Source organism: Anopheles cruzii, chromosome 2 (genome assembly GCF_943734635.1).
Source record: "Anopheles cruzii chromosome 2, idAnoCruzAS_RS32_06, whole genome shotgun sequence".
NCBI lineage: Eukaryota > Metazoa > Arthropoda > Insecta > Diptera > Culicidae > Anopheles > Anopheles cruzii.
The window spans coordinates 12,452,781-12,462,473 of NC_069144.1; positions in this window are offsets into that span (position 1 = coordinate 12,452,781).

Sequence of the window (9,693 nt, forward strand, 5' to 3'; positions counted from 1 at the left end):
AAATGAAAGACACATTACCTCGGGCTGCGCGGCCCGTGACAGAAAAAGAGAGAATGAGCCCAACCACAACACCGACAACACCAGACCCCGACCCCGGCGGGTGGCTGACTCTCGTCGGTGGTACTTGTCATGGTCCATGGCCGGCAGCGGTGGTGGCCATCCGATTCTTTCGCCTACCATCCCGCGGCTCATTTGCACACACCGACGCGCCACTTGACACAGGCTGAACAACGCAAAGTTCGACGAAGCAGCATCTTCTTGATCACCGTCGCGCCTCGGATCGTTGATTTCGCTCGGTTGAGAGCTGAAGACAGCCCCGAAGGAAGTTCCGGTAAAATCACAACCTGATCCACGGCCACGGGGTGGTTCGTCCCAGTCCTGCCAAAAGCCAAACAAGGAAGCCTCTAAGTGGCTCGCAGCCGCCGTCAATCGATGGGTGGCTGCTAAAAGAAGCTCCCGTTTTTGCAGCCATCCGCGAGCCGTGCGTGCCCAAGATGACTCTAACGAGATTTGCTTTGCGTTGCGCACGTGTGTGTGTGTGTCGACAAAGACTCAATTCAGTCGGGTCCCGGGGATGGATTCGGTCCTAGAGACACGATTGGCCAGATCGAATTAACACACACCGAGGCCGAGACCGAGACATGAGGAGTTCCTTTCCGGCAACACAGTAATTGTGTTTGTTCGAGTTGATTCGAAGATAAATGTGCACACACAGCACCCACCACCACTTGCACACACACACACACACAGCATGTCCTTGCCAACACAACAGGTCGGACAGAGAGCCCGCCCGGCCGATTCGCTCCGGATCTCTCGAGAGGATTGTGGGTTAACTTCATCAAATTAATGCCCAAATCCAGATGCCGCCGACGCCGACGCCGGAAGGCTGGCGAGGAGTAGTATCACTACATTATGGCGGCAGAGGCAGTGGCTGCAGCCGTTCCCTGGGGACCGTGCGTAACAAGAAACAGTAATTAGAAGAGATGTTTTGCATACAAGTAAATTATTTCCGATTCAAGTAGGGTGGCCGTCGATTGGCGAGGTGTAATGGGGCAAATATTTTTACGATTCCATTCAATGCTGGTGTGGCTGCAGCAGAAGCAGGAATTGGGAAGCAGAGCCTTCGTCGCGCGTCACATGCAATTGGTACGCAGTTTATTGAATCGGAAATGGATTGCCGCTCAGTTCCTAGAAAGATGTGTTTGGCTAAATTTAAACGTGGTCATACAAGCCTTGAAGACGATCCACGCGCCAAGGACATCCGAAAACAGCAAAAACACCTGAGAAAACGTAGAAAAAATCGTTTGAATGCAACTTTCTCGGTCACATTTTGAGCGTTTTTGAAAGGATAAAGTGGATTTTGTGAGTCGACTCATCACGCTATGGATGAGATTTGGGGGTCTATCACCACGATCCTGCGCCCAAACAAGAGGCTAAGGAGTGGTGTGAACCTTGTACTTCGGCTCCGAAACGAGTTCGTGTCAAGATATCGGCGAAGACGGTCTCACAAGAGCATTTTGACAAAGGCAAAAGTCCATGAATGAAACTTTAAATTGTTGGAGCATCCACCGTATTCATCAGATTTGGTCACTAGCGGACTTCCATCTGTTTCCAGACCTAAAAAATCACGCCAGCAAAGCAGTTTTCATCAACAGATGAGGTCATATAACCTGTCGAAGCGTACTTTGCAACCCTTTCAAATTCTCGCTTCAGGGATAGAACCGCAAAACTCTTTGAATAGCCTGGTACAATAGGGTCATTACCCAGTTTGAGAGAACATACCTCACGACGCACTGTGCTGTCGGGGATCGCTTTGAACACAACAAATTTGCAACAAAATCTAAACGGCGCTTTGTCCACCGCAGGGGAACGGAAGCATAAAAATTAGGTCCAATCCGAATCCGAACCAAATCAGATGGTGGTAAACAACACACACGCAACGCACATGGGGCGCACGCGACTTTTTCTCTCCAAAGCATCCATCAAATGGATTGGCCCCACGATTAGCTCCGCAACATCAACAACAACAACAGCATGAGGCCCCCGGTTGGCTGCTGGCGGCTTCCGGTTGTTCCCATTTCCGGGATTCATTTCGTTAGCAATATGACGCGTACACACACACACCCGCGCGCCGGATCGTGATGCGAATTCGAAAGCGTCATCAGCAGTGCACGATCTAAAAATCAACATAAACTGTCGCAGCATTCCGATGGCGTTGATGATGATGATGAGGACGAGATTGCCCCGTTCGCAGCGCAATCCCGACGGGGGCTGGCAAATAATTGATGCTGGTATGCTGGCTCTAGCTGGCTGGCCGGCTGACGGCGAAACTAGAATCCTGGCTTGGCGACAAACACGATTGCGCGCGATGGCGGACGCGCGTTGGGCGTGATTTGAAATATTTATCACCAGCAATCAACCCCGACGCGGTGCGGCGCGCACACGGTTCTTTCTCGCTCAGTACCTGATCCTGATAACAGCCCCCGCCCGCGCAATGCCCCGTGCCGGAAGTGACGAAATTGAAACTAAACATAAGGACTCGACCGGGGTGGATGGGTGGCCGCCTGGGGCAGCATAACTCGGGCGCGATATCGATCAGCTGGCTGGCGCGGACTAGAAACACAACACCAGCAGCAGCAGCAGCAGCAGCACCCCTTTTTTACAGCGGCCAAGGGGACGCACCCAGCGAGAGGAGGGTTTCCAATCAGAGAGCCACCCGACGCGCGCAAAGATAAATTGATAAAGTTCCGCGTGTCGTAATCATCGCGCGGGCACAAATTCGGGCGGGCGCGTGAACTAAACATAAATATTGGCAACCGGAGCGCGTGCTGTAAATATTTGGCGGCCCTCAAAACTCGGGGCCGCGCACTCGACGACGGAGCGATTATTCATTTTCGAAAAGATTGCCACCACCGTCGCTCTTTCGACGTGGGAAAACCTAGGCTACCCGCTCAATAAACACGACCCAACCCAACAACAGCCCGCGGCTTGAGAAATGAGATCGCTGCCCTGATGACGACGACGACGCCGAGAAAAAGGAGGTAAATATTTTCTTATTTCCCCGGACGCAATGTAGTGGACTCTGGAGATCTGCAGTAAGCGGAAGGGCAAGCCTGAAGCAACCACACCCCCTTCGGCCCGGAAGGGAGGCTTATCTCTCGGAGGGGGACAACACGCGGGAAGAACGCGCGAAGGATCAAAGCGAAAAGCGGTGGACGACGGACCTTCTTCGCCCGCACACATTTTAGATAAACTTTCTACGACATCGACGACAGGCGGGCTGTGGACTGGGCGGTATGTCCTTGCGCGCACCCGCGCGCCTTCGCTCTATTTCCTATCGAATTTCATCTTCTCATCTATAATTTTCACTTTTCACCACCACCACGCGGCAGCAGCAAGCAGCAGCAGCTCTCGCAACAGTAAATTCCATTAGCTCGATTATTCGGAATAGCGTTTTAAGCGTTTTCGCTCAAATTAGCTAAAGTTTCCGACCCCGCCACGCCCGCCCGTCCGTGTCCCAAATTGCCTGGGCGTTCCTCCGCTGGTTCCGAACGAGGAATTCACCTTCTTTTCCTTTGTTCCTGGCGGTCCGGCAGCCCGCCAGCAGCCCTAATCTCTTTCTGGTCCTTAAGCTCCTCGGTCCGGATACCCGAAAAGAACGGACACCGGAAAGTCCGGATCACTAACCCGGATAGGGTGTGGTGTGTAATCAAATATGCGCGCGGCCTTCGCCAACGGTCCTTGGACACTTTCGGGCCCGGCCGGAATGTCGGAGAGAGCGACGAAGCAAAAAGAGATTACAGAAAACGCTGTAAACGCGCGACACATCGGCGGCGGGCGCTTTTTGGCCGAATAGAAGCAAATAGCAACATCGAGTTTTGGTTTTAATGAACATGGCCGCGCGGCGAAAAGCGGATCCGGAAACGGGCCCCCACCCGGTTGACGGGATTTTCTAGTTGGCGGCGGCGACGGTGGCCGTGGTGCATATTTTTTAATCGAATCAATCGACCGCGCCCCTCGTTGTCGTGGGGCGCGATTTCATTGAAACAAATTGCGAACCGATGATTGGATCGTTACAATTGAGCAGGCTGAACACACTGCTGCTGCTGCGTCGCTTAAGTGGCCGCTTAAAGCCCCAAAAAGCGACCCTAACACCTTCACGGAAATCAAATTTAACAACTTCACGAGACGCGAGAGAGAGAGTGAGCGAACGAGAACTGATAGCGCCGCTGCTGTCCGGAAATTAGAAATTGATTTCAACCCACACAACGATCCCGCGCGCAGGAGGAGAGGAGCTTTCGGGCGGAAGGAACCAATATTGAGTTAACAAATGTCCTTCGATGTGGTAACAAGAAGCACACCAAGCCCAAGGGTGGGAAAAAAGAATCAATACACTTGTCACGTCACGCAGCATTTCCGGCCCGATGATGCTGGAGCGTCGGGCCGACACGGAGAGCTTGGTAACAAATATCACCCACTTAATCATTGGCCCATATCTCGGGCCGGAGGGGCCCCCATCGGGTAATCTGATAAAAGTTTGCGCGTTTGTTTCTATCCTTTCCCCGGTGGTCCGGTGCCGAAAGGGAGATTTATGAAAATGGGCCGCGCCGGACACGCTGCGCAACCGATGGAGACGCCTGGTACGCCGTGTGCGACGGGTGCCAACACATGAGCTGGTGGGTTCCGCATCCTTTTTCGGTTGCGCATTATTTAGCTTGCCGGACGAAAAAAGGACGACGGCGCCTACGAACGAGCGCAGCAGAGGATTAGTGTGCCCAATTTGGAGGGAACGAACGGCGCGAATTGACGTGCGGCTTTTAGAGACCAAAGAAAAAAAAAATTAAGTCGTCCTTCCTAGATGCCTAGGAGCGCGCTTTAAATTTCCATACCCAACACCATCACCACCACAGCAACAGAAGATGTGCGCGGATTTTTTCGAACCGATTTCAGGAACTTTTTCGAGACAAATTTGCATTTCGCCCGTACGCAGCTCAGAAGATTTCAATTCTCTCGCTCGCTTCGGGGCTGGTGGCGGTTTGTAGAGTGAGTGGTTATTTGCATTTCCGTAGCAACACAACACACGCCGGCACTTTGGGCCAAGATTTCGCCGCTCCAAGTAATCATTCTTATCATGACACGGACACGGGCGCCCACGCAGAGGACCATGGGAAGGAAACTGCAACCCGTGACGACGCCAGCGAATGAAGGAGGGAAAATAAGCTCAAAACTCTCTTCAACGTCGCCGGCGTCGCCGCCAACCGTCAACATTGTAAAGTTTTTCCGGCTGCTCGTTAAGGCGCCGGGTTGCGAATGGGCGGAAGATGGGTACTACTCTTCAAGAACGCTTCCTTACTCGCCCGCGCCCCCGAGAAGGGGTACACGTAGATATGGGCACCGAGAAGACAGTGCGCGCACGCCACGTGTCGAGAGATAAATGCGCCATTCGCCACGTTTTACGCTTCCTTTAAAGTCGAGCCGGCGGGCGGGCGTCGGGTGTCGAGTCGAGTCACAGGAGCGCAATAGGATCCGGCGGCACCTGGGCTTCTCAAGTCGCGAGAAACCGGAGGAGAATCAACCTCCTTTGGCGCCGCGCCACGCGATGTGTTTCATCACTCAGTCAGTCGTCAGACGATTCCCGCAGGCAAAGGAAAATAAAAAGAAGTTCCTTCCCGGGAACTGCCGCCGGACCGGTATCTAGGACTCGTTGACTTTCGACACACACACGCGCGGAAAGTGTGTACAGAGAGCCAGTTAAGTAGAATTTCTCTCACACACTGCTGCCGGAACTGCCGTCGGTAGAGCTCCCGACCCGACCCCCCGGGAGGAGCTTAGATTGGATGGAGGTTGTTAAAGTTTAATAGTCTATCTGAGCGGGCACAACCTCTCTCTCTCTCTTTCACTGGGTTCCGGGTTATGTCCCTCGGTCTAATGTCGTCCTGTGGGGGTTGGCAAAAGAAAAAACAGCGGCCGTTACGCCGTTGATGATGGGTTTACACACGGTGCCAGGAGGCAACGGGGAGAAAACGTGTTTATGGGATCAATTTGGCCAGCCTGTAACGCTCGCCCGCGTGCCTAGATTTTGTCCCAGAAGTTCCCCACAAGAGCTGCCTCCCCAAATGATCTCTGCCGGCGAAAGTTCTGCAAACGGAAAAGCAAAAACCCTTCACACAGTGGCGAAAGGGGGCTGTAAAAGAAATCAAGATGGGCACGCGTATTTTTCACCCGCTTATCGTACGCGCGCGGTACGCGAGCGAGAGTGCGCGCGAATCGTAAACATAAATTCATTAAACCTTAACCTGCGCTGCTGCTAACGCGGGATGATGAGCGGAACGAGCGTACTACCAACTGCTTCTCCTGCGAGAGATAGCGCTCGAATGCTGCTTCTCCTTCATCGATGCCAGCGCAGTGGCGGCGGCAAGTGTTTCAAATTTATGCTTTTCAATTAACGCGCTCAAGTCGGTGTTGTGTTGCGCGCCATCAAGCACCCATCCATCTTTCAAGGGGCGACGGTGGAAGATCAAGATGAAGCCTTTATTATTGAACTGATTTTGTTTATGTAAATTAAAGGTTACTTGTTTATCTCCGCTCCGTGGGGGAGATTCAGAGCTTTTCCACGGGGTGTATTAGGCGTGCGCCCACACAGAACAACATTATTCAGTTGAAGCCAGAGCAGAGCGTTCCACAAGAGCCAGACAACACAAATTACTGTTCCAGCCATCCCTCCGCATTGCTTTGAGGCCACACTAATGTGGGTCGTTTTTTGGGGGCTTTAAGTTTTCGAGTTAAAAATCGATGAAAAAAGGTCCTTTTTATTTTACGACTCCGTCGCTAGTTATCCCCTAGTTGGACTCTAAACATAAAATATAAAATAAAATACAAATCTACCATTGGAACCTACAATGTTGAGTTTGACCCCGAGAGTGAGAAAAATGAACCCGGTTTTCATTGAAAACCTTTCGAAACGATAGTGTCGTTTCGATACCGAACCGAACGTGGCAATTTAGTGTCGAATGGTGTGTGCTGTTACGGAGTGGCCACCACCGGACACCACGATCGCATGGGTATGCAAATTTTAAATAAATTATTCCACTTTTTTCCCACAAACCATCGACCACCACAGCCGCCGCCGTCGCCGCAGCCGCTGCCGCCACCGATCGTTGCGGTAATTCCCCACAGAAATTACGGCTATCAATGTATCAGAGACGCAACGGAGCACCGGAGTACCGAGAGTGGCAAGAGAAATGGCTAGTCACAATCGATTAAATACGACCATTGGCTATCATCAAATCGCCACCGCCATGGAGGTAGACTGCCACCTTGCAGCAGCAGCAGCAGCATGGTGCTGGCCACCGCGCCCCGTGCCGGGTTTGCTGCATCGACAACATCGATAACATCCACAGCATGTCGACAGCATAATGCGGTAAATATGTGACCACAGTAGCCCATAAGTCTTTCGGCAAACAACGTGCGCCCCGGTATACGTCCACCAAAAGCAGAGTCCGGCCGGACTCTCCGGGCTGGCGCTGCTATCTCGGGAGAGCGCCGGGAGGAAAACCCTTGATGCGATGAAAAAGCACCCGGCCGGCACCCCGGACCCAGGGCGCAAAAAAACCCGAGGGAGAGCGCAAAAGGGAGAAAACAAGCTGAACACTAAAACTTTGATGTCAACACACATGTTGACGGTGCGCGCGCCCTGGACACCCTTCTCTGGGACATCGAATCGGAAGGACGAGTAAACACCGACCGAAGCCCGGCGCAGCAGCAGACCGTGATGAAGCTTGGCCAAATGTGGTCCGCACCCCGCACACACACACACACACAACCGGGGGCGAGACTCGAGAAAAGCTCACTCGGTGTGCACTCTGGAAAAAAGCCATCTAATTTATTGCCAAAGATTCAACCGAACGCCGCGCCCCAAACGGAAGAGTTCGGAAGGATATCATCGTCCGCATCTGCCTCGCTCGACACACATCCTTCCTCTGTCCGATGATATCTATCTTCCGATATTTATTGGTGATTTTTTCGCTGCTCACCGCGATGGCTGCCACCGGAACACTACGAGAAAGTTTAAATTAACAATTGAAAACGGTGCCGTGTGCGGTCGCGATAAGTGATCATTATCCCAAGAGTTATACTCTTGACAACTGTGACATCTCTCTCCATCTCTCTCCCACTCGTGGGTGTCCTAGAGTCAATTAAATTGGAAAGGGACAGCATCCAGAGAAAGTGCCACGTGGCACACACCAACCGACCGTCCGAGCGATAATAATGCTTTAATCGCCTCCGGACCATTGCCGAGCGCACTGAATCAAACATCGCTTACGCGGTCAGCGAGCAAACATTCACCGGCCGGCCGGTCGGCAGTAGATTTGTAAGACAAATATTACCCCATAATGGTTCAAAAAGGGGGCCGCCGCTCCAGCGCCACTCAAACAAATCGGTCCTTTCTCGTCTGCCCTCGTGGGGACAATTGAGCGAACCAGAGGGAACAGGACCGGCACGTCGTGACGCTGAGAGGGTAAATCCTTTAAATTGTTTGTGCCTACATCGAACGCCCGGTTTCCTTCCTGACTCTGGGGGTGACACGACTGCAGCTTAACTTCTCTACAGCGCCTCGCTTCGCTCCGGAAGGGATGAAACTCTTCTTCGGGGGAAATAATTTAAATTGATCGTAATTTTCTCACGTTTGGGGTCGGTCGTCTCCATCGCGCCCCAGCAGTTTTGGGAGAATGTAAAAGTTTTCCGTGTGCGCCGCACCCTTTCGCACACACATTTAATATGCCCTGCACGCGCGCGTGTCAGAACCCTGCGAGAACAGCCGTCCAGCCAGCCACGGCCTGTGTGGAGGATGTGTTTGTCTTCTCCAGTTTCCCGATAATTAAAGACACGTTACGGAGAGCCAAGTAGATAACACACGTAACGCAAACTGCGCGCACTGCCCACCATCATCGCGTGTGGGAAATGTGAGGGGACACCCAGCGAGAGAGAGAGATGGAGAGAAAGCTGTGACAAACGAGCGTCATTAAAATGGGACGAACACTTTGAGGGATTTCCCGCAGTGCCCTCTGCGTGATGAGGTGTCCGGGTCCCTCTACATCCTCTAATCCTTTTGCGGATCCAAACTTGTCCAAACCCCGGCCGGCGTGTAGGTCGTCGCACCGCACGCCATAAATAATCATCCATCGATAAATGTGATCTCTGCGCACTCTACAAACGCCTTTAATAGGCACCAGCCACCAGCCAGGGAGATAAGACAGCGCGGGAATATTTGTATAGGCCGCACACGTCTGGCGCGCACGCATCGGTGATCTTTCGGAAAAGTTACGGTTTTCCGGAAACTAGTTGGTTTAGGGCCGGACGACGGAAAGCTGCTTACGTCTTCAGAAAACGCCCACATCCCGACACACAACACGGGGCACACAAAAACTGGCCACAGAACCGGTCGGCGGGCGGCTTATATTTACATTTGCGGATTAGATTCTTTGGGCGCTCTCTCCGTTTCCGCATCGCAAGGCACTGGTTGGTGGTTCGTTCCGGTTTGTTTCTTTTCTTTTCGGGGATTTGCCACGACGAGACTTTCCTCCAGTTCTTCGATTACTGCGCCCGACCGGCTCATCTCTCTCTCTCTCTCTCGTTCTTTTGAAGTATAATCCACTTCCTGCGTTAACTGCTGGTGGCACCCAAAGGTTCGGT